Source organism: Peromyscus californicus, unplaced genomic scaffold, assembly GCF_007827085.1.
Source record: "Peromyscus californicus insignis strain IS unplaced genomic scaffold, ASM782708v3 Scaffold_20__1_contigs__length_68692818, whole genome shotgun sequence".
Classification (NCBI taxonomy): domain Eukaryota; kingdom Metazoa; phylum Chordata; class Mammalia; order Rodentia; family Cricetidae; genus Peromyscus; species Peromyscus californicus.
In genome coordinates, this window is record NW_026294503.1 from 23,134,267 (window position 1) to 23,157,512 (window position 23,246).

A 23,246-nucleotide genomic window follows, 5' to 3' on the forward strand; every position below is an offset into this window, starting at 1 on the left:
GATCAAAGCTGTTATGGACCATGTTGGTGGGCTGCATCCTCAGCAGTACACAGTTTCACATAGAAAGAACACTTTGGGTTCTTTTCCTTTATATTCTCTCTCTCTCTCTCTCTCTCTCTCTCTCTCTCTCTCTCTCTCTCTCTCTCTCTCTCCCTCTCTCCTTGCCTCCCTCCCTCCCTTTCCTGTCTTCTTCCTACAAGTAAACCCATGTTTCCTTTGATTAGAAAATAAAAAATTATGTGTCATTCATTTCATAAACTTACATAAAACATTTTAACTTAGGAAATAAACTTTGAATGAATATGATTTTTTAACACAATGCATTAACTTAGAATGTATAATCTGTTATTTTCCTTCATTTTTATTGCAGTTTATGAGGATAAGCAATTGATTTACAAAATATTATCTTACTCTAAATGATGTTAGTAAAAACCTGAAGTTCCCAACAGGGGCATATTGGGCTTAGTAATTCTTTTTGAAAAAAATACATATTTAAGTGAAACGAGAATATATCACTTTTCCTCCATACTTTCCTCACCCCAGCCATTCCCAGTACCCTACCCAAAACACCCTTGACTCTCAAGATGATCGCTTCTTTTTATTTTATTATCATTGTTGCATACATAGTTCCAGAGATATTTGTAGATAAAGTTGGATTCTTTTTTAATTATTATTTTATTTTATAATTAATTTAATTTTATATATCAGCCACAGATTCCCCTGTCCTCGCTCCTCCCACCCCCCCCAGCCTTACCCCCCCATTCCCATCTCCTCCAAGGCAAGGTCTCCCCTGGGGATTCAGCTCAGTCTGATAGTTCAGTTGAGGCAGGTCCAGTCCCCTTCTCCCTACACTAAGGCTGAGCAAAATGTCTCAGCATAGGTCCTAGGTTCCAAAAAGCCAGCTCATGCACTAAGGACAGGTCCCACTGGTTGTGGTGGCACACACCAGTAGGATTTACTGAAGGAGGCGGAGGCAGGAGGATCACGAGTTCGAGGCCAGCCTGGGCTACACATTTTAGGGCTAGAGAGATGGTTCAGTCGTTAAAGGCTAGGCTCACAACCAAAAATATAAAAGTTGGATTCTTAATAGAATCCTTGGCAACTAGATATTAATAATGTCTTCCAATTGGACACTTTAAAAATATCTTCAGACATTGTCAAATGTCCAAAAGGAAGAAAAGATAAAAATTAATCTAAATTTAACTAACCAATTAAATGTAATTTTAACTGCTGAACAGGGAATATGAGATGGGAGCATTGAATTTTCATCTGGTTTTGTCATTACTCCTTTCCTTCTCTTTCTCCCTCTGTGACTTCTCTTCTTTCATTGATTCCTCCCTTTTTCTCTTATGTTTACCTTCTTTATTTTGATGGATAAAATTTTTATTTAAAAAAATCACACATGCATTCCCAGTGGATACCATTCTACATGGAATTATAACATGTAGAAGACCAAGCAATCAACACCTCTCTCTCTCTCTCTCTCTCTCTCTCTCTCTCTCTCTCTCTCTCTCTCTCTCTCTCTCTCTCTTTGGTTTTTCGAGACAGGGTTTTTCTGTGTAGCTTTTGTGACTTTCCTGGAACTCTGTAGCCCAAGTTGGCCTCGAACTCACAGAGATCCACCTGCCTCTGCCTCCCGAGTGCTGGGATTAAAGGCGTGTGCCACCACCACCTGGGTAACACGTCTTTTTAATGGTGAATTCCTAACACTTTCCATTTCTATATTTTGTATGTTGTGATACTTTTTCCTCTTCCCACGCTGTCAGGTTAGAAAGAGATTCCCTTTTCATTAGAGAGAGCAAAGAACTTGAAATATCTTTCATATAAGCATAAGGAAGCCTTTGCTTTTTGCTTGCTTGACCTCACTCTCACTGGCAAGTTCATCTGTCTTGTTGCTGAGGCATTCCTTCCCTGGTGTTAGAACCTCCTGTGGAATTCCCAAATCAGCTGAATCCTGGCAAGTCTCTAGGACTTCCCTAGGACATAAGCACCTGATTGGGATTGCTAAGACATCTAGTCTGGTGGACTGAACAACTACTGAATCTAAGGCCTTTCTTTCAAGAGGCATCCGTTGTTAAACTACTCTGACCAGAAATCATAATCCACTGTGTGTGTGTGTGTGTGTGTGTGTGTGTGTGTGTGTGTGTGTGTGTTCACTCTGTCAGTTCTGTTTATCTGGAGAACCCTGACTAATAAAGCCCTGAATATGAGAGCTGGTGCATAAGTCCTTGTTAAATAAATAGATTAATTTCATTTCAATATTGTCAAATTACAGCTAGGTTAAATTGTCATAATCCTAAAATAGCACAATTATCTTTTGAAAAGAGGTCACTCTACATAGCTAATCTTCAAAGCTCTAAGGAGTATAATATTCCAAATGAGTTCAAGGGAAAAAAAAAACATTTTTTTTCTTTTGAGAAACAATTACAGTGTGCATTTCTATCACATTGATTGCACCCTTGAGATGATATAAACTACTTCTAGGTATTTAATAATAATGAGAAATTGAATGATTCTTTAAGTTCCTTGTATTTTATCATGTGTGGATTAGACATATTGACTGAATTGTGTTATTTCCATAAGTGCATGAAACACTGATTAAATTCACCCACCCTCCCTTTCCCCACCTCCATATATAAACACTCATTCTCTAGGAAGCATTATTATACTTAGGTTGACTTTTTATTAGTGTCTAAGACAAAGAATCCATTGAGTCTTTAAGTGTAAGGAAAAAGAGCTTAGTTTGAAGTATTCAAATTAGGAAAACATATAAGTTATTTGGCAGACATATGCATGTAAATCCTAGAGTTAATGTAAATGACTGGAGAGAAGGGAATCAAGTGGGAGGGATTTAAACAGGTGCAGAAAGCCTAGATTTAGGAAACCTTCCACAGACAATTAATATTCTTGTAAGACTAAGAGTAATTAAGGGTATTGTATAAAAGTGCTCAGTTGGACCTTTAGTGGGGTCAGTGACCAAAAAAGGAATGCTTGCACATAGGTAGGATTGGAAGTTGCATTTCTTCCATGAGTTAGATTGCTCTGGTCTAGCAGCTTTGTTGTCAGAGTTCATCAGTGACTTCTTTTTCCCACCACTCTCAACCTATAGCAGCCTTGCTATTTTCTACTTTCTTCTCTACATGATCAGTAGACAGCACTACAGTTGCAAAAGAAACTGTCACACCTAAATCAGGTAAATATATTTCCTTTATTCTAGATAGTAAATCCATATATATTCTTGTCTCTCAACACATTTCTATGGGACATGCTATAAAACTGATAGTAGCAATGATGATCCTGAGTCTGTGCAAGCAATCATGTGCACATTTATGTTTGAACAAATTTTACAAAACAAAATATAAAGTTAAAACAATAATGAAAGGCCTATAGAATAAAGTTATAAAATAATTGTGTATAAGCTCATGTTGGTGTTAAGCTGTTACTACAAATGAGAGTCAAACAATAAATAATTATTTATAAGTAATAATTTAATAAGTTGTATAAAATGAAAGCATTGCAGGAAGCTGAAGTTGATGTATCATTGAAGAAAGAAAGAAGGTAATTTCAAAATAAATTCAACATAGTCTAAGAACACATAAATTCTAAAATTGACATAGCATACACACATATGCTTCCTATTTACTCACTAATCACCCAAAATATTTTCTGCCTTGCAAACTCCATCAAAAAGTGCCATAGAAAAGTACACTATTTTTAAAATCATGTTTTTTCTTTTTATTTAACTTAAGAATTTTTTATTCATTTTACATACCAACCACAGATCCCCCTTTCATCTCTCCTGCTCTCCTCCCCAGTCTCCCCTCCCCTGCCCCGCCCATCCCTCAACCTCTCCTCCAAAAGGGTAAGGCCTCCCATGGGGAGTCAGCAAAACCTGGCACATTCAGTTGAGGCAGGACCCAGCCCCTCTCCCCTGCATCAAGGCTGAGCCAGATGACCCACCATAGGTAATGGGCTCCAAAATACCAGCTCATGCACCAGGGATAGATCCTGATCCCACTGTCAGGGGCCCCTCAAACAGACCCAGCTACACAACTGTCTCCCTTATGCAGAGGATGTAAGTGCAGTCCTATGCAGGCTCCACAGCTGCCGGTCTAAAGTTCATGAGTTCCTACGAGTTGGTTCAGTTGTCTCTGTAGATTTCCCCATCATGATCTTGACCCCTCTTGCTCATAGAATCCCTCTTTCCTCTCTTTGTATGGACTCCCAGAGCTTGGCCTGGTGCTTGGCTGTGGATCTCTGTATCTGCTTCTGTAAGTTACTGGATGAAGGCTCTATGATGACAGTTAGGGTATGAACCAATCCGATTACCGGTGTAGGCCAGTTAAGGCACCTTCTCCACTATTGCTAGTAGTCTAACCTGGGGTCATCCTTGTGGATTTCTGGAAATTTTCCTAGCACCAGGTTTCTCCCTAAGGCCATAATGTCTCCCTCTATCAAGATATTGCTTTCATTGCTCTCCCACTCCATCCTTTCCCATGCTCTACCATCACGTTCCCTCATGTTCTTGTAGCTGAAGTTTTTTCTGGTCCTGCCCAGCACCACGGACCCCGCAGTTGCTTGTAAAACAATCACAAAGAAGCTTATATTAATTAAAACTGATTGGCCATTAGCTCAAGCCTACCACTGACTAGCTCTTACATTTAAACTCAGCCCATTTTTGTTAATCTATATGTTGCCACATATTCCATGGATTTACCTGTGTGCCATTACATGCTCCACCCTGGATGGCAGGCTGGCATCTACTACTCAGCCTTCCATTACGCAGAATTCTCCTTGTCTGTTTTCAAAGAAAGGGGCGCTGTACTTTTACAGATTGCAAAGCCCACTTAAATGATTGTACTATATTGTCCTGGCCTCAGAGAACACCTGTTGCTAAAGCCACAACCACACTCTCCCCTCTATTGCTCCCCAATCCCCAGTTTACTCAGGGAGATCTCATCTATTTGCCCTTCCCAGGGTGATCCATGTGTCCCTCTTTGGGTCCTCCCTGTTTCCTAGCTTCTCTGGAGCTGTGGATTGTAGTCTGGTTATTCTTTGCTTTACATCTAGTATCTACTTGTGAGTGAGTACATACCATGTTTTTCTTTCTGAGTCTGGGTTACCTCACTCAGGATGATATTTTCTAGTTCCATCCATTTGCCTGCAAATTTCATGATGTCATTGTTTTTTACAACTTAGTAATACTCCATTGTGTATTTGTACCACATTTTATTTATCCATTCTTCTATTGAGGGGCATCTAGGTTGTTTCCATGTTCTGGATATTATAAATAATGCTGCTATGAACATAGCTAATCAAGTGTCCTTGTGGTAAGATTGAGCATCCATTGGGTATATGCCCAAGAATGGTATCATTGGGTCTTGAGGTAGATTGAGTCCTAACTTTCTGAGAAGTCACCATACTGATTTCCAAACTGGCTGTGCAAGTTTGCACTCTCACCAACAGTGGAGGGGTGTTCCCCTTGCTCCACATATTCTCCAACACAAGTTGTCATCAGTGTTTTTGATTTTAGATATTCTGACAGGTATAAGATGGTTTCTCAGTGTTGTTTTGATTTGCATTTCCCTGATGACTAAGGATGTTGAGCAGTTACTTAAATATCTTTTGGCCATTTGAGATTCTTCTGTTGAGAATTTTCTGTTTAGATCTGCAGCTGATTATTTTAATTGGATTGTTTGGTAATTAGATGTCTAGTTTCTTGAGTTCTTTATATATTTTAGAGATTAGCCCCCTGTCAGATGTGGGGTTGGTGAAGATCTTTTTCCCATTCTATAGGCTGTTGTTTTGTCTCATTTACATGTCCTTCGCCTTGCAGTAGTTTCTCCATTTCAGGAGATGTCAATTATTAATTGTTGTTCTCAGTGTCTGTGCTACTGATGTTATATTTAGGAAGTGGTCTCCTGTACCAATGCATTCTAGGTTATTTTCTACTTTCTCTTCTATCAGGTTCAGTGTAGTTGGATTTACGTTAAGGTCTTTGATCCACTTGGACTTGAGTTTTGTCCATGGAGATAGATATGGATGCATTTGCAATCTTCTACATATTGACATCCAGTTATGCTAGCACCATTTGTTGAAGATGTTTTCTGTTTTTCATTGTACAGTTTTAGCTTCTTTGCCAAAAGTCAGGTGTTCACAGGTGTGTGGATTAATGTCAAGGTCTTCAATTTAATTTCATTGGTTCACACGTCAGTTTTTATGCCAATATCAAGCTGTTTATATTACTATAGCTCTATAGTACAGCTTGAAGTCAGGGATGGTGATGCCTCCACATGTGGCTTTATTGGAAAGGATTGTTTTAGCTATCCTGGGTTTTTTGTTTTTCCATATGAAGTTGAGCATTGTTTTTGTTTTTGTTTTTTGAGGTCTGTGAAGCATTTTGTTGAGATTTTGATGGGGATCACATTGAAACTGTAGATTGCTATGCCAAGACTGTCATTTTTATTACATTGGTTCTGCCTATCCATAAGCATGGAATATCTTTCCATTTTCTGATAGTTTCTTCAAGGACTTAAAATTCTTGTCATATAGGTCTTTCACTTGTTTGGTTAGAGTTACCCCAAGATATTTTATATTATTTGTGGCTATTGTAAATGGTGCTGTTCTCTGATTTTTTTCTCAGCCTGTTTATCATTTGTATATAGGAGGGCTATTGAAAATCATATTTTAAAATGTATTAAAGCATATTTTCATTGTATATCTCCTATAGTTGGGTATATTCACTTATATAATTATTATTTTGCTAAATTTCCTACAATATTTGCTACCTGTTGTATAATCTGAAACACTGCTACATTACACCATATATTTCAGCTTGTAAACCATCATATGCCCAAAAATATAGGGCCAATCAGTTATGAATTGAAACTAAAAAAATATGCAACAAAATTAACTTTTTTATCTCCATGAGTTGGTTTATTTCTAGTATTTTGCACTAAAATGAAAAAATAACTCACAAATATAGAAATGAAAACTTTGGGTAATCCTGTCTGCCAAGCATGGCTACACTCAGTTCATATTTCTGACCAAGACACTTTAATCTGCATGAAGAGGTAAATTTTCATATGTTTTAACAGTGTGTTGGCCAAAACTAATGCCAGAACTCTTGGGGCTTTGTGAAGAGCAACCATTTTCTTTATGTCCAGCTATAACATTCATCTTTTCAGATCAAGCCATTCCCAATATATAAAGTGCTCTGCCATGTAATGACATTAAGCTTAAAAAGTTTAGTAAATAAATATGTATACCCATGGACTTCACACTAAAAAAGAAGTTTAAATAAAGTGAATACATCGCCCTGTTCTCATCCCATGTACTGCTGTACTCAGGGGTCTGTAATGAATGCCCTCAGACCAAAATTCTCTACACTAATATATGTAATACTATGCTGGGTGGGGTTAACCATCATTTTAGTTATATACAGTATAATTTGTCCTAAAATTTGTATCAGCACATGTCTGACTGATTGGAAAATATCTTCATTTTTGTAGCTATCCCTGACTTCTATTTAACCCACCAAAGAATGGTAATCCAAAAACACAGACAAATATATTCTAAAATAAGGGTCATGGATGCCCTGATTTCTGCACAATTTCAATTCCTATGACTTTCAGTTCTGTAGTTGCAACATGTATGAAAACATCCAAGTCCAAAATTATCACCCCTCTTCCCATGGATCACTGCACTATATCCATAGCCATACAGGTGAGGATCACATTTAGTACTATACTCAATCTACTAGTGTAAGAAAGTGACTGATGGGGACACTTTAGACTTCCCACAGGAAAAGAAAATGTATTAGATCAAGTAATATGTGCCAGCATGCCAATCACCTCAGATATGACATGTCAACTTCCACCATCCCCTTGCTCTCTTGGCTATTTCCCTGTTAGAGTGGTTTCTCTTTGGTCTTAATCATAAGCCCTCATTCATAATCACAAGCTCCCTGCCTCTCTTCTGTACCTCGTGAACATCTCTCTATTCTTGCTCTGGTCATACCCATTGCTTTATCCCATCTGAACCTCAAACATGCACATATATCCCCCTGTGCTGGACAGAAAACATCAGTGCTCAATAGGAAGAAGTCCCTGTGGCAATGCTCAGTGAAAGTGTGTTTCAGTCTTTACTTTCCTTGTTTACAGTTGAACACAAACATTTGTATCTTTCCTCAACTTTTGATTTTCCATCATTTGTTTTGTTCCTTTCCATTCTGGATTCTCACATTTTTCACATACACTAACACAGTGAGTAAAGCAGAACTTTTGAGACCAGATGCCAGGTTTCCAACTATAGCCTCAGCTATAATTAAATAAAACCAGGGAGATTCATATTTTGTCTTAGACCTTACATTTGTGAACTTGGGTAAGCCAAGTAAAATCTCTAACCTCCAAGTTAACTTCAAAATAGAACGAATACCTCCATTAACACCCAGGAGAAGGAGATTATTATGAAAATTAAATTTGTTATTACAATAAAATGTTAAATAAAGTTTAAGTGCCATTTTTAAAACCCTAAATGATAAACTTTGTTTAATCATACTGTTATTATTTCTTATATTAAAGCCATGGGTTCTCTCCATTTTGGAATTAATGTTATAATTGCTGTGGTTTAGTATTGATTCTTCTGTTTCTTTGTGGATTCAAAGATATTAAATTGATAAGAAACACACAAGTATTGTCCAATTAGATATAAAATATAGATTACATGTAAGAAATGGATTGACTATGTATTAATTCATGAAAACGATGAACTATTTATATACTCGGGCCAGACAAAAGTATCAGGAATAAATATTTATCACAAATCACTAAGGGTTATAACAACATCTATTTTCCATAAGACAATGTCTTCAAGGAAGGCAATTGATGAGTTTCCTGTAAGTCTACACTTAAAGTTTACTCAAGTCAACTTCTATAAATAAAGTAATAAGTTTATTAATTAATTTGAACTTAGAATGTCATTAAAATTTACTACTTAATACCAATGTAAAAATATTTTACAATCAATTTAGAAAATTTGAAATTGACCAACCATGGAAAATCTTTTGTGGTTATGTTAGTAGCTTTTGGAGGACAGTTTTTTTTTCTTCAGTATCAGCAGCTCCTGCTATGTCCACTACAATTGTCAAGCACATTTGGGGAACCACAGAAGATGAGGGTTGAAGAAAGGAACCCCTTACAGGAAGTAAGAAATAGTCATCAAGCCATGAGCATGTTTTTCCTCACCAAGCTGAGCTCTTAGATACATAGAGCACACCCAAGTGACATCCTTCTGTTTTCAAATTTCTGACTGCATCAGGGAGAAGCAAATACTCTGGCTGCCCTGCTTCCTCAAGGCAGCAAGAAACTTGATGAAAAGTGATGTCATTCTAACTTGTCACAGACTAAGACAAATAGCATAATATCCAAGCGTTGTGCATAATCTCCCTGTGTGAGCAAAGTCTGGGGAGAGGAAGCCTGATTGGCACAGGAACATGTTTAACGGGAAGGAGCAGCATTTTGCAAGATAGGGCATCTGGGGAAGGCTCTGAAACCACACCTCTGTCTCTTGACATTCCAGTCAACAGAAGGGTGTCCCGTGGGGACGGCGTTTTTGGAGCACTTGAGCTCTTGATGAAAGCATAAGTTTCTACAGAGGGTCTGTCGCAGGGATACTAGACTTCATAGTGAGCTTAAAAAACAGTCTGAAGAAAAAGTTAGTGTTCTCAGGAAATGGGAGCCCACTTAGAAAAGATGTTGAATGTCACATTAGGACCCTCATCATCAAACTAGACACTGGAATAACAAGTCCAGTGAGTAAGAAGATAAGATGCACAAAAGTATACCCTTGATAAGAAGTAGCACATAAGGAAAAGATAAGATAAATTTTTCAAACATTGGACATCAGTGTTTCTCCATTTGGGAGAAATTACCAAAAGAAATACAACCTCTGAACAGCACTCAGTACAACATGAAATGGATGTGTTTTAAAAATGAGAAAAAAATGAGACAGAAACTTAGAAGTCCTCTCATCTCTGGGGAAATAATCGTGCATCGTGTTATTCCACCTTAATGGAATTAAAAGTAATAAGAATACCATATAGCTAAAGCATCCTGCTGCAGTTTTAAGTGAGATTATATTCTATTTATGAATTAACTTCTTGAGAATGGATATTGTACAAATATTTAATCAGTCTACTGGCTTATCTCATTGAATGGATCTACTTTTCAGGAAAAGTGTGCTGGATTTTGATTTCTCATATGCATTTCCTTTGTTCCATTAAGGGTCTTTTTTGTATTGATAAATGTTTGTATTTCTTGCCATTTAAATATCATATTTTGGATGTTGGGTAAGATAATTGAATGATCTTTTCCAAAAAGATAATTCTTATTTCTATAGTAAGTTTACTACAGGTTGTAGTGTCAAGAAAGAACATGTATTTTTTTAATGGGTCCCCTTCTCACTGTGTGTTTTCTTAACCTCTGCAACACGGATCTTTCTGCATAGACTATGCCTTTTAAAGTCTGAAAACAGAAAACTAAGACTCTCAGAATTAGACTGGATTAAAGGGATGAATTGGTGTTAAGAAATGTATCCCCTGTGGAAAGAATATGTTTCAACCCAACTTGCAGGGGCATAACCTTTAGGTCACTCATTTCTGTGGGAAATAATGATGGCCAGCAATTTTTAAATTTCAAGTAAAATATGATTAAAACAGTAAAGGACACTTTTCTGAGCCAATGAAATATGTTTGAATTTCAGTACTAAGATATAAATATTATATGAGGGAAATTACTGAATAGTCTCTGTATTTGTTAAGTATTGGATTTGTATGAAGTATTTTATAAGTGTATACCGTCTGATCCACAGGTACTTCATGAAAAATGAACACGTTTGAAGTACATATTTGATTCAACTTAGGGAGTTTTTACCTCAACATTGATGCCTATTTTTAGACTAAGAGTTGGTGAATGTTACTTATGAAACAATAATCTCTATGGTTTAACCTAAAATTAAACATCCCCTACAGGTAAAATAGAGGAAACAGACCCAGCTTCACTGTATGATAGTCATGGCCTCTTAGAAAAACTTGAATAATCTGGTGATGAGCAGTAAGAACTTAGAACATAATATCCCCTCAACTTGCTTCCACAAATAAAGAAAACTTGTATGGCATTTACACAAGTTGTTTAAGCCATTTTCATTTGCTTTGGAAGTGAACATTTATAAAACAATGAGAAGTTTTACAATCAAAGACTAATGATTCTTTTACACAGAAAAAAATTTCATTTTACCTCTTAAATAACATTCTTTATAATATTATTTATCATATCTTGCTCATATGAAGACTGATCTATATGTATAACTGTTTTTATAAGGACTTAATGTAAATTTTTATTTTAATTTTGTTAATAGTTGAAATCCATATATCTTTTTCAAAAGTTCCAAGCAGCTTTCATCTTTACCACGATAATGAATGCTGTATCTTTCAATAGACTTGATCCCATATATCCTAGAGATGAGTGACACAGAGAGTTACTAGACCAGAAAATAAGAACTCCAAGAGCAAACATCACTGAAAAAAAAAGTTTGGCTTAAAGTTATGTTTCCTTATATGAGATAAGACCATTACTCAGAAAGGCTTCCTTTCAAGTCTTATTCTCACACTCCTGAGGTCAGAGGTCACTGGCAGCATTTCTTTAGTGTGTATGCCAATTTCCTTCACATTTTACCAACATGCTCCTGCATAGTGATGTGGCTAAAAAAAAAAAAAAAAACTGAGGCTGGAAATCCAGATAATGAGGAGCCCTATTTCTGCTCTGAGAACTAATGAGAGTCCCAGGAGAGTAGTCATCCAAACCCAATGAAAGAAATTAAGTTTTCACTCTAGACTTTGACTGAATTAGAGGGGGAAAAGATCAATGGAGTAAAATTAATGCTGGCTCTCACTGAAGCCAGGGCCCAATTTGGACTGAGCATAGGGCAAATATAGGACATCCAAATCTAATGAACTGTACCCGAGGTAGGTCCAGGTTTTCTGGAATCTGGAGATTATATGATTTGTAGGCCCCTCTCTTAGGAAATTCATCTTACAAATGCATGTTCATACAAAATGTACGTGTGCATTAAATAGTATGCAGTATTCCATTCACCCTGACACCATGAGAAATCATGTGCAACTTACAGGGTTGCAGACATATTTCCTTCACTTCACAATATTGTGAATTCTAGGAGAGAGCTGTGTAATAGAAGAAGTAATGCATGGGTTGGATGTCAGTTCTATACCCTTGTAAAGCAGACCACCAATAATAGGATGCTATCTAGACTTCTAAAGTATAGTCAGCATTAATTTCAATTCACTTCCTAATCTTTTTCTATTTTATGTAAATGTCAGTGTTTAATTTTAAAAGATAACATGTTAAGGAGACTCTGAAGTTCTACAGAGAAAATCCATAGTAGTTTTTTTTTTTTGGTACATTTCACTGAGATAGAGAATGTTTTGATAGGGTTATTTCAAAGCACTCTATAACACACACACACACACACACACACACACACACACACACACACACACACACACGCACAAAATCCATCCATCAATTCATTCATTTGTTCATGTACTATTGGTAATAGCATATATCTTCTTCATGAGGATATGAACTCTAGATTGTCTTGTGGGGATTTTATAAGCAAACATTCTCCAAATTGAACCTAGGGAATAGAAGGGAGCATAAAAAGGAGAATTTTTAACAGTGATAAAATCACACTAGTCTTCAACCCAACACCAAGAGGGCTGTGAAGATGGAATTGGTATTTCTTTCATTAGTTTCTCATAATGCTGAGGATAGAACCCAGTGTTTTGTACATGTTGTGAAAACACTGTACCATTTACCTGCATTTCTAGACCTAATTTGCTATGGTTAATCCTCCTGAGTTTGGGATTTGGGTGTGATGTTTTATATTTCTACAACAAAATTTCAAGATGTGTTTGCTGTCCCACAAAAGTAAATATGACCACTAAAATATGGTGCTTTTTCAGACCAGGGCAATTTTGGAGAAAGTTGAAAGATTATAACTGTCATCCATTTTCTCTTTCTACAGTTGGGGCTATGGATCCACAGTCCAGGTTTGGCAACTGTCTTACATACTCCACTCATGTATTAGTATTATACAGACTTGTGATGGAAGAGCATCCATAAACAAGACTAATGGGGCAACCTGGAGCTCTCTTTCCAAGCTAACCTTCCTTATCCTACTGAAACTACACACTAGCTTCATGATGATTGCAATCTCCTTTTCCATAAGTTCAAGATTCATCTTTCCCTTAGTGTTTCTACAAGTACAGATGGCTCATCTTCAGTGTTAAAGAGATGCTTGTGACTTGGTGCCATTCCCCTACTTTAACCACTGCATCTATTTATTTATTTATTTATTTATTTATTTATTTATTTATTTATTTACTTATTTATCACAAACACAAGGCAAAGGTTTCAGCAGAGACATGGGAATGGACAACTCCCATGTCAGTTGCTTCCTTTCAATTCCCATCTGAAGAACATTTTCTGAAGGATGACTGACTTTTTTTAGGATAGTGATTTATCTTCCTGTGCTCTATTCCTTGGTGTACTGAATTTGAAGAATGTGGTCATCAACAACAAACTAAATCTAAATAGAAAATTTGCTGTGTCCACTGCTAGAAGTGTTCTTTTCCTGGGATCCTAGACCTATGATGCCAGAGGCTCATTTTTGACAATACAAAAGACAGATTTCCTAATCACCTTAGGATAGCGATAAGTGGAGCCATTACTACATTTACACTTACATCCTGGTCTATATGGTGTACCTGTCACAGAACAACATCACATGCAATTTTGATCTCTGAAACACAAGGCAATGTAAAGGTAGGAAAAGCAACCACCTTTACAGAATGTGATCCCATTCAAGTCAAGGAATAAATCATTGCTTCTTCCACAATCAAACAGGTAATACTGATTTCCTAGTATGCTGATGGAATATTAGGAGACCCCTCATTATCCTCTTTTGCTACCTGTTTAGATCATTAGTACCATCCTAGTACGCCTTCAGTGAATGAGAGTCTACACATTTTAGGGTAAGTTTTTCACATTGATCTCTGCTACAATAGCTGTTTACTTTTACATATCCACTGTGATAGCATGAGGGTTTTCAATGACAGAGGATGACCTGCTTATCAGCCAGCAAGTACAGCAATTATGTTTCACGGTAAATGCTTTCTGGTGGTGAATGCACTACCTTGAAATGCAAAGAGTTTTATATTTTGTAATCTGGCCATGAGAACTCGAAGTATCACTGATTGATATTCTTTTCTTCTTATTTACCTTCTTTAAATTCCTCTGACAAATTGTTCAACATTTGCCTTTGCTGTTGTTATCTATAGTGTTAACAAAGGGCCATTTCTACATCTACATAAAATGTACAAAAAAAACCCAAAATATCACTCAGAGATCTGGTCACAGTACACATATTAAAACATCACCAATTATTGAAGTGTAATTGTAGAATAATACAATTTATTTACTTGTCCCCACATGTCTCAGGTAACTCATTGCTGAATATACATTGGTATTTTTCTCTGCTTCATCTCATTATGAGAGTCACATGCAGTAAATTGAGGGAAAATCACCAGTATGAGAATATTGAATACCATTGGCATTTGGACCCATCAGTTATGTATCCAAATTTAACCTTGGAATATGTGCTCAAACATTGTTTTTTCCATCTCAGTGCTGATTTCTTATAATACTGAAGTAGGTTGAATATATAGCCTGGTGAGTCTGATAGGATCCAAGTCTTGATTGACAGCTCTGATATTTATTCAGAAAAGAAAGTTAACAGATAAGGAAACAGGAACATTCTTGGAGATATTTGACACAAGTTTGTAATCCTTAATGCAAATGATATAACACTGTCCCTTAAAATAGAATCCTATATTATGATTCTCCTGTCAGAATATTTTTACATTACAAATTTAGCTGGTCCTATAATATCTGCCATATTGATGGCCCAGGTGGTAAAGCTATCTTGAACATGATCCTGGGCACTGTTCTCATTAGAACATTGCATTCAGCCCATTATCTTTCAAGGCAATTCTATAAGCTGTTATTTTATCTAAACTTTTATGCCCAATCCTTACAATTTGAAAATCTCATCTAAAACAAAGAAAAAGAAGCCAAGAATTAAAACAGATTATTTTCATATTAATAAATTCTTCCTTATCAAACTTTATATTTTGCCCCATTGATCACATACTCTCTAAATCCAAGCCCATATGTACTCTGATTTCATATTCAGACTTCTACTGCACAAGATGGCTGGATCCTGAAGATTCGATGGATATAAATAATTCTTTCTGTCTTTAGCAGTCCCAAAAGTTCCCTGAACAAAGTATGTTGTGATGGTCTTACTTCTCAGTTCAGTAGTAAGATGCAGGAGGAGGACAGATTCTGGGGCTCACACATTCTCTTTTGCAGAAAGAATGCCTGTACCTCACCCAAGCTCTTTCAGTTATAAGAACGATATGCTATTTCTGAGGAAAAAACTTGACCTCTGCATGCTAAGGGAGCCTAGACCTCAATATTTATTTTTGATGACATTGAATTTATACTAAAACTACATATATCTAAAAGAAAAAAAAACATCCATAGATTAGCCTTTCTTTTAATTGGTTTCCTAAATAAATTTATATAGGACCTGCTGTTGGTTGAAGGGTAAAATAATTTTTATGTTCATTCTGGTCTGTTATTTCCTAAATGATATTAGCTGATTATGAAAAATGACTGGTGAGTCTGAAAGGACCCAAGACTTGATTGGCAGCTCTGATACTTATTCAGTATGAAAGCAGAAGAATTTCAGTTTAGAAGAGAAAGATTAAAGAAGTTGACTCTCTAGCCGGGCGGTGGTGGCGCACGCCTTTAATCCCAGCACTCGGGAGGCAGAGCCAGGCGGATCTCTGTGAGTTCAAGGCCAGCCTGGACTACCAAGTGAGTTCCAGGAAAGGCGCAAAGCTACACAGAGAAACCCTGTCTCGAAAAAAAAAAAAAACAAACAAACAAAAAAAAAAAAAAAAAGAAGTTGACTCTGTGAATATGTAGTTCAAGGTCAATTGTCCAGAGAGAACTTTCTTAAATTTATTGCAGAATATTTGTTTTTACACTTTAAATACTCTCCCACAGTGGGTGATTATTTACAGCATCATAGGACAATCCTGATGTCCTTTAACTTGCAGACAAACTTTTGTCTGCATCATTCACCACCTGAATATGTGAAGTGCTACCTGTGTGACAGCTTTTACAATCATTGCTGTTATTGAGTGTTCTGATTCACAGGGATTTTCTGTGTGTATGAAAGTTGTGACTTTGAAAATCCTATAGGATAGGAACCCAAACTAAAAGACTTGACTGGCTGGCTGTTTCTCTGTGAAAACTATGTGCATTGATTGTTTTATTCAGAGATGATATAACCAGATATCAAGACATATTTTCTTCAGGATGTTAATTCTTTTTGCTTTAATTATGTATTAATTTATCTTGGAAAAATCTCCATGGAGATATAGGGAAAAATTCAGATTTTTTTTCATTTGTCAATATATTTCTTTTAATCTAACTAGAACCCTTAATATTGTTCAGAGGAATGTTTTCCTTCCCACAGATAATGCTCATTACTCAGTAGTATGTTCCTAAAGTTCTGTCTGTCTACACTGCTGACAATCTCTCTGACTCTGACTTGTCTTTTGTGTCCAATTTGCAAATGAGATCCCCTGCTCTCCATAATTGCTGCAGACACCTGAGCTGAATGTGACTTGAACTTCCTTCTGCCTCTGAGTCTCAGTAGAATTCACACTAACCTTGGCCAGCCCAAGGCTAAGAGATAATGAATATCTTTCTCTAAGACTGACATTTGGTATTCCAGACAGATATCTCAGCCCAGTCCTCCTAATGAGCCCCATTGCCCCAGAGAGAATTACTGGGAAACATAAATTTGATGACAAAATTCTTAACAATTGCATTTTAATACATTTTAAGTTTATTTGGGAATATTTTTATAAAGTCAATGCTTAGCAAATATTTTGACCTCTTCTATATATTTACCAACTTATTAGTTGTTATTATTTATTATCTACATTAAAATTAGCTGGTACTTTTGTGTTGAAGTAGAGAGATATCATTTTATCTGTATTTCTTTTCCTAATCATTCCCTTGGCATTATTGGGTGATATGTAATTTTAATTAATTTTTTAAAATTGTGTATATGTGTGTAAATATGTACATGTGTGTACAGGTGGCCAAGATGGCCAGAAAATGGTGTCAGATCCCTGGAGCTGGACTTATAGGCAATCATGAGCCACCAGACTTGAGTTCTAGGAACTGATCTCGGATCTTCTGCTAGAAAAGTCAGTACTAGTTCTTAAGCACTGAGCCCAAGCCTCCTTCCTTTTTAGGAGCCTTATCTTGTCATCTCTGAATAAATTTGCCTATGCTCACTGTTTGCCTTCCTCAATAGATCATCGTTAATTAATCTTTGCTTCTTGCTTAAAAATATATCTTCTGGGAATAAATTTATCATATACAAAAGATATAATTCTCATCAGAGCTTATAAATATATAAATTATGTGTGAAATTACAATAATTAAATTTAAGAAAACATTGTAAAAGTCAAATAAGTACTGCTTAATAGAAATGAACTCATACTAATTTTTAAAATCTACCTAAAATATACCAATCCTTATTTCTTTAGCTAGTGCAGTTATTTGAAGGACAATGACAATTGCATGCATACCTATGTGTATATTCTTAGAACTTAATAAAGTCAAAATGCCTTAGAATTGGTTGGTATAATATTTGCAACTGTATTATCTGTATTATCTGTTCTGTATTTTTATATTATGCAAACCAAGAAACCAATTAATACGCTTGAATGAAAGAGCTCTTAGCTCAAATTTTTGTCATTGCAAAAGAAAAAAAAAAGACAGAATCTCAAATTAGTTTTTTTAAAAATAAGGAAAGTAAATATCCATGTGCCCATGCCTCTGTTTACCTTGCAAAGACAGAGAAAAACGTAGATTCTAAGGCAGTCCTTCTGTTTCTCCATTGCTCCTTCTTCCCACAGTGCCTCATGCTGCAACTTCTCTTTGCAGATTTGCTTCACTCAACACCTTTTATAGAAGGTTAACTTTCTCTTTTCTATATTCTCTGATGAACTTGGAATCCTATAGCTCCTGAATTCATGCATCCTCCACCAAACTCATACTTGTTGTACAGACAAACTGAGATGAGATTTATGAAGTCTATGTTCTTAAAGTCCAATTAGTGCAATTCACTGGACATAAAGTTCTTTGAACTCAATGTTTTGAATCTGCATGCCATCATCATTCTCCCCTTAAGGATAATACTCTGTTACCCAAGGAAATTATGACAAAGTGGATCAACCGATGTTGTAGGTGGGAGGTTTTTTTTTTTATTTTAAATAATGAAGTAAAATTTAAGATCTAGCAATTGGAAATTACAGTATGTCATGTTAACTATATCTGTTACCAGTTTTCTATCACTATGGCAAAATACCTGAGACTTTATAACATATAAGAAGGAAATATTTATTTTGACGTTATGATTCCAGACATTTTAATAAATGGTCATTTGGTCCTATTTGGGGGACCTATTGTGAGGTAGCCCATTTTGATGGAGACAAGTGATGGAGAAAAGTTGTATGTTTCATGGCACATAAGAACCAGACTGGATGCTGGGTGGTGGTGGCACACGCCTTTGATCCCAGCACTGGGGAGGCAGAGCCAGGCAGATCTCTGTGAGTTTGAGGCCAGCCTGGTCTACAGAGCAAGATCCAGGACAGGTACCAAAACTACACTGAGAGAAAAAAAAGCCAGACTGGAAGTAGAGGTGGGGGAATCTGGTCTCAACATACCCTTCAAGAGATTGCTACTGTCTGTCTTTTTCCTCCAATAGTGCTAATAGTCCCACCAGCTAAGGACAAAGTCTTCCAAACATGAGCTTTCAGGTACACTTAAGAACCAAACAATAGCATCACCTATTCAAACAAATCATTTGCCTCTGGGGAGGTTCCATGCACTCCTTCCTCCCATGCCAGTATTACTACTTCAGAAGAGTTTGTTCCCTTCTAACAGACAGAAGATTAAATCAGTTCCCCCGAGACCCACATGACACTGAAGAGGACATCAGCACCTTGTCTGCTTTGAGTCTCTCTCACCTGGGCAAAGATGGGTACATTTTAGGATGTCCTGTGGCCAGCAACTCCCTTCTGTTCCTTTAACAATCAAACTACAACCTCATCAAACTACAGCCTCAGATTTTAAATCTTTAAATATTATTAAAGAACTTAGTTTGTCTATATTGTGTGCACAGATTATAATGACTAGTAATGGCCCTAAGGTCAGTATCATGTGGGTTTTTTTTTTTTTGGTTTTGTTTTTGTTTTTGTTTTGGTTTTTCGAGACAGGGTTTCTCTGTGTAGCTTTGGAGCTTTTCCTGGAACTCACTCTGTAGCCCAGGCTGGCCTCGAACTCACAGAGATCCGCCTGCCTCTGCCTCCCGAGTGCTGGGATTAAAGACATGCACCACCACCGCCTGGCTCATGTGGGTTTTTATAGAAACTGATTTAATCTTCTGTCTGTAGAAGATTCTGTCTGTCTTGCATCAGACAAAATTCTTATGGGTAGCAGTAGTTCTTAGTATATGATTAGACAATTTTCAGAAAAGTGGGGCATGGATAAGGTGTATCTGATACACACCCTCAATGAATCTACTCCTGCTATGTACCTACATCATGAATTGAATATAAAGAAAGCACTGACAGTAATGGGAAGAAGTAAACAGCATATAAAATATTGGATACAAATAACAATTAACTTCTGGTAGACCCAAACTTTCCATCTAGGATTTCACAAAGAAATCCCGGGAAGATACAATTTTCCAGAGTATTGGAATCCTTTAAGACACTAAATTCAATAATGTATTCCCATTAAACTCATGCAGAAATAGTATTTGCCTCAGGTTGAAAATTTCCCATTCTGTTACTTACTTACTTGTTTAACATCCATTAAATTATATGCCCAGGAAGTATAATTGTCAATGATTCAATAACAATAAAAATAACTTTTTTTTCCCAAATTGAAGGACAATGTCAATTGCCAGTTCCTAATGACTGGGATTTGGGAGGCACTTGACTTCACTGTTGTGGACAGAGTACATTTTCACAATCAAATCAGAAAAAGCCAATCAGTATATGTTAACTCTGAAACCTTATGTTAGCAATCTTGACTCAAAACACAATTATGGCTTAGAGAGATGGCTTGTGTGGTAAGTGGATGACATAGAAGCATGAGGAACAGAGTTCAGATTCTCAGCATCCACATAAAAACCCAGATGTGTTCCCATGTGCCTGTAATCTCACCACTGAGGAAGTAGAAACAGAAGCATCTCGGGGACTTGCTGACCACATAGTGTACTGAGTTTATTAGTTCCAGGTTGAGTGAGAGAAACTTTTGCAAAAATTACAATGGATAGCAATGAAAAGGACACTTAATATTGACCTTTCTCCTCCACATACATGTACACACACACACACACACACACACACACACACACACACACACACACACCAAATCCAACAAGTAATGTAAAAGAAATTGAAAAATATGTTCACCAAGGTTTTGTTTATGTAGTGGGGACTTAGAAGCAAAAATTAGGTAAACGTAATTTTTACAAATCACATTTTTAAATGTATATTGTGTGATTATGGGGGGTTGCATGCAAGCTAAAAGTGTGAGTGACAGGACAATTTATGAGAGCTAATTCTCCACTATGTGGTTTCCCAGGATTGATCTCAGGTCACCAGACTTGGAGAAAAAGCACCTTTACTTGCTTAGCTGTCTTGCCTGCCCCAAATGTGGTGAACTGTTAAGGAAAATCCACAGTACTTAAATGTATCATAACTGCAGAGAATAATAAAACTCTGAAATACAGCACTAAACAAAAAGCAAATGCTAAATACATAGCATAATGCTTTTTCAGATGAGATACCCAAAATGCCATATATGAATACAAATACATACAAATATGTTTGCATATAAACATATCCATATACAAATGCATGCATATGTATGCATATATTTACATATAACATTTGAATGACTGTTTCTGAGGAGGAAATTTGAACAAGGACTAAAACCTTGTAAGAAAACCAAATCAAAACTAAACAAGAAAAGCAAGGTTTGTCTAAGACCAGAAGTGCTAGAAATTATAAACTCTCCCTTCTCTCTCATCTCCACATTCACCAACAAAAAAAAATTAAGTAAAAGAATCTCCATTCTAGTTCTGTAAATTTGTTGACTATGAGGATAAGAAAAAGGTTATTATATATCTAATGTTAATGACCCCCTTTTCCCATGAAATGCTCTTGAATATGTTAATAGTAAAATCCCAAATGAGAAGGGGTAGAGCAGTCTAGTGGACTGACTGGGATGATATGAATTGGAGGAACTTGGTGTTATGAATTGCATGTATTAGGATGTTATGGATTGGAGGGAGTGGGATATTGTGAATTGAACGAATGGAATATTATAAATTTGGGGGAGTGGGATATTATGAAAAGGAAAAATTGGGGTATTATAAATTGGAGGGCATGGGATATTATGCATTGTAGGAATTGGATATTATGAACTGGAGGGAGTGGGATATTAGTGTTTTCTGAGTTCTCTTTAGTGTTTGTCCTGGACTCTTGTCTCTTTCTCCTTCCTGTGTCCTTTCTCCAAACACACCTCAGGGCTGTTTTTACACATGAACAGATGAAGGATTTAGAGAAGAACATTATTCATTGTCCTAGGAGCACTTAGATATACTTGGCAGCAAGCAGGTTTATCGGGTTTTATGAAAAGACATAGACATGTTCATTGAGAAATCAATATAAACCAGAATTGTTTCATGGACCGTTCATATACATAAAAGGAGCAGATAAGATGTGCCCTTAAGTGAGGTGACGAAATTGTGTCAGACACTCATTTGTTTTGTGCTCTGCCACTATGAATACCATTTACCACAGTGCAACCCAGTGAAAGGCCAAGAGCCTCTTTAAAGTAGATCTGATAACATTATCCTAAACATCAGCTCTAGGTCTGGATGTTGCCAAAAGTCCACATTTCTTCATGTTTCTTTCAGCTCTGTTGTTCATGTAACCTTGCTTCTGGCTTGATTGAGTCCCATGTCAATAGATAGATAAATAGGTAGAAGATAGATAGATAGATAGATAGATAGATAGATAGATAGATAGACAGATAGATAGACAGATAAAACCTTGACTCTCTCTCATCCATGAGAAGACATAATTAATGGTGTTGCAGTTCAGAAATTGTACACTGACTATCAGGAATAATGGAACTGGTCCACACTAATCATGCTTCAGCATTTTGCTGCCTCTCATTTTTACCCATTCTAAAGTCCTGACTCCTTAAAACCTTTATATTCTACACTCTGCCTCTTAGAACCATATGCTTGATAAGATTATCAAAAGTATTTTCCTCTAGTCATAACTAGAATTATTTCTTAGTGTGCTGATTCTCATTATGTTGGACATACCCTGGGGGGAAGAGTGCATGAATTTTTATAACCATATCAGTATAATGTAGGATTACTGAGTTAATGAATTAATTAATTAATGAAAACTGAAAAATATAAAAGAAGGCACAATGGCAGCCTCTGAAGATCTTTTGCAGTGAAACATTTCTTCCATGTTTACATCTTTGAACTGTCACTCTATTTCATTTTTAACCAATGAGTTACATGGACTATATTCAGCCACAATTTCTGAAGCTAGGTCCAGTGATGCCTTACATCTAGGCATTTTTTTTTCTTTAAAATTATTTCATTTATTTATTTATTTTTATTTATTTATTTATTTATGTTTTGCAATACAATTCAGTTCTACATATCAGCCACGGATTCCCTTGTTCTCCCCCCTCTGGCTCCCCTCACCTTCCCCCCAGCCCACCCCCCATTCCTACCTCCTCCAGGGCAAAGCCTCCCCCACGGACTGAGATCAACCTGGTAGATTCAGTCCAGGTAGGTCCAGTCCCCTCCTCCCAAGCCGAGGCAAGCGATCCTGCATAGGCCCCAGATTTCAAACAGCCAACTCATGCAATGAGCACAGGACCCGGTCCCACTGCCTGGATGCCTCCCAAACA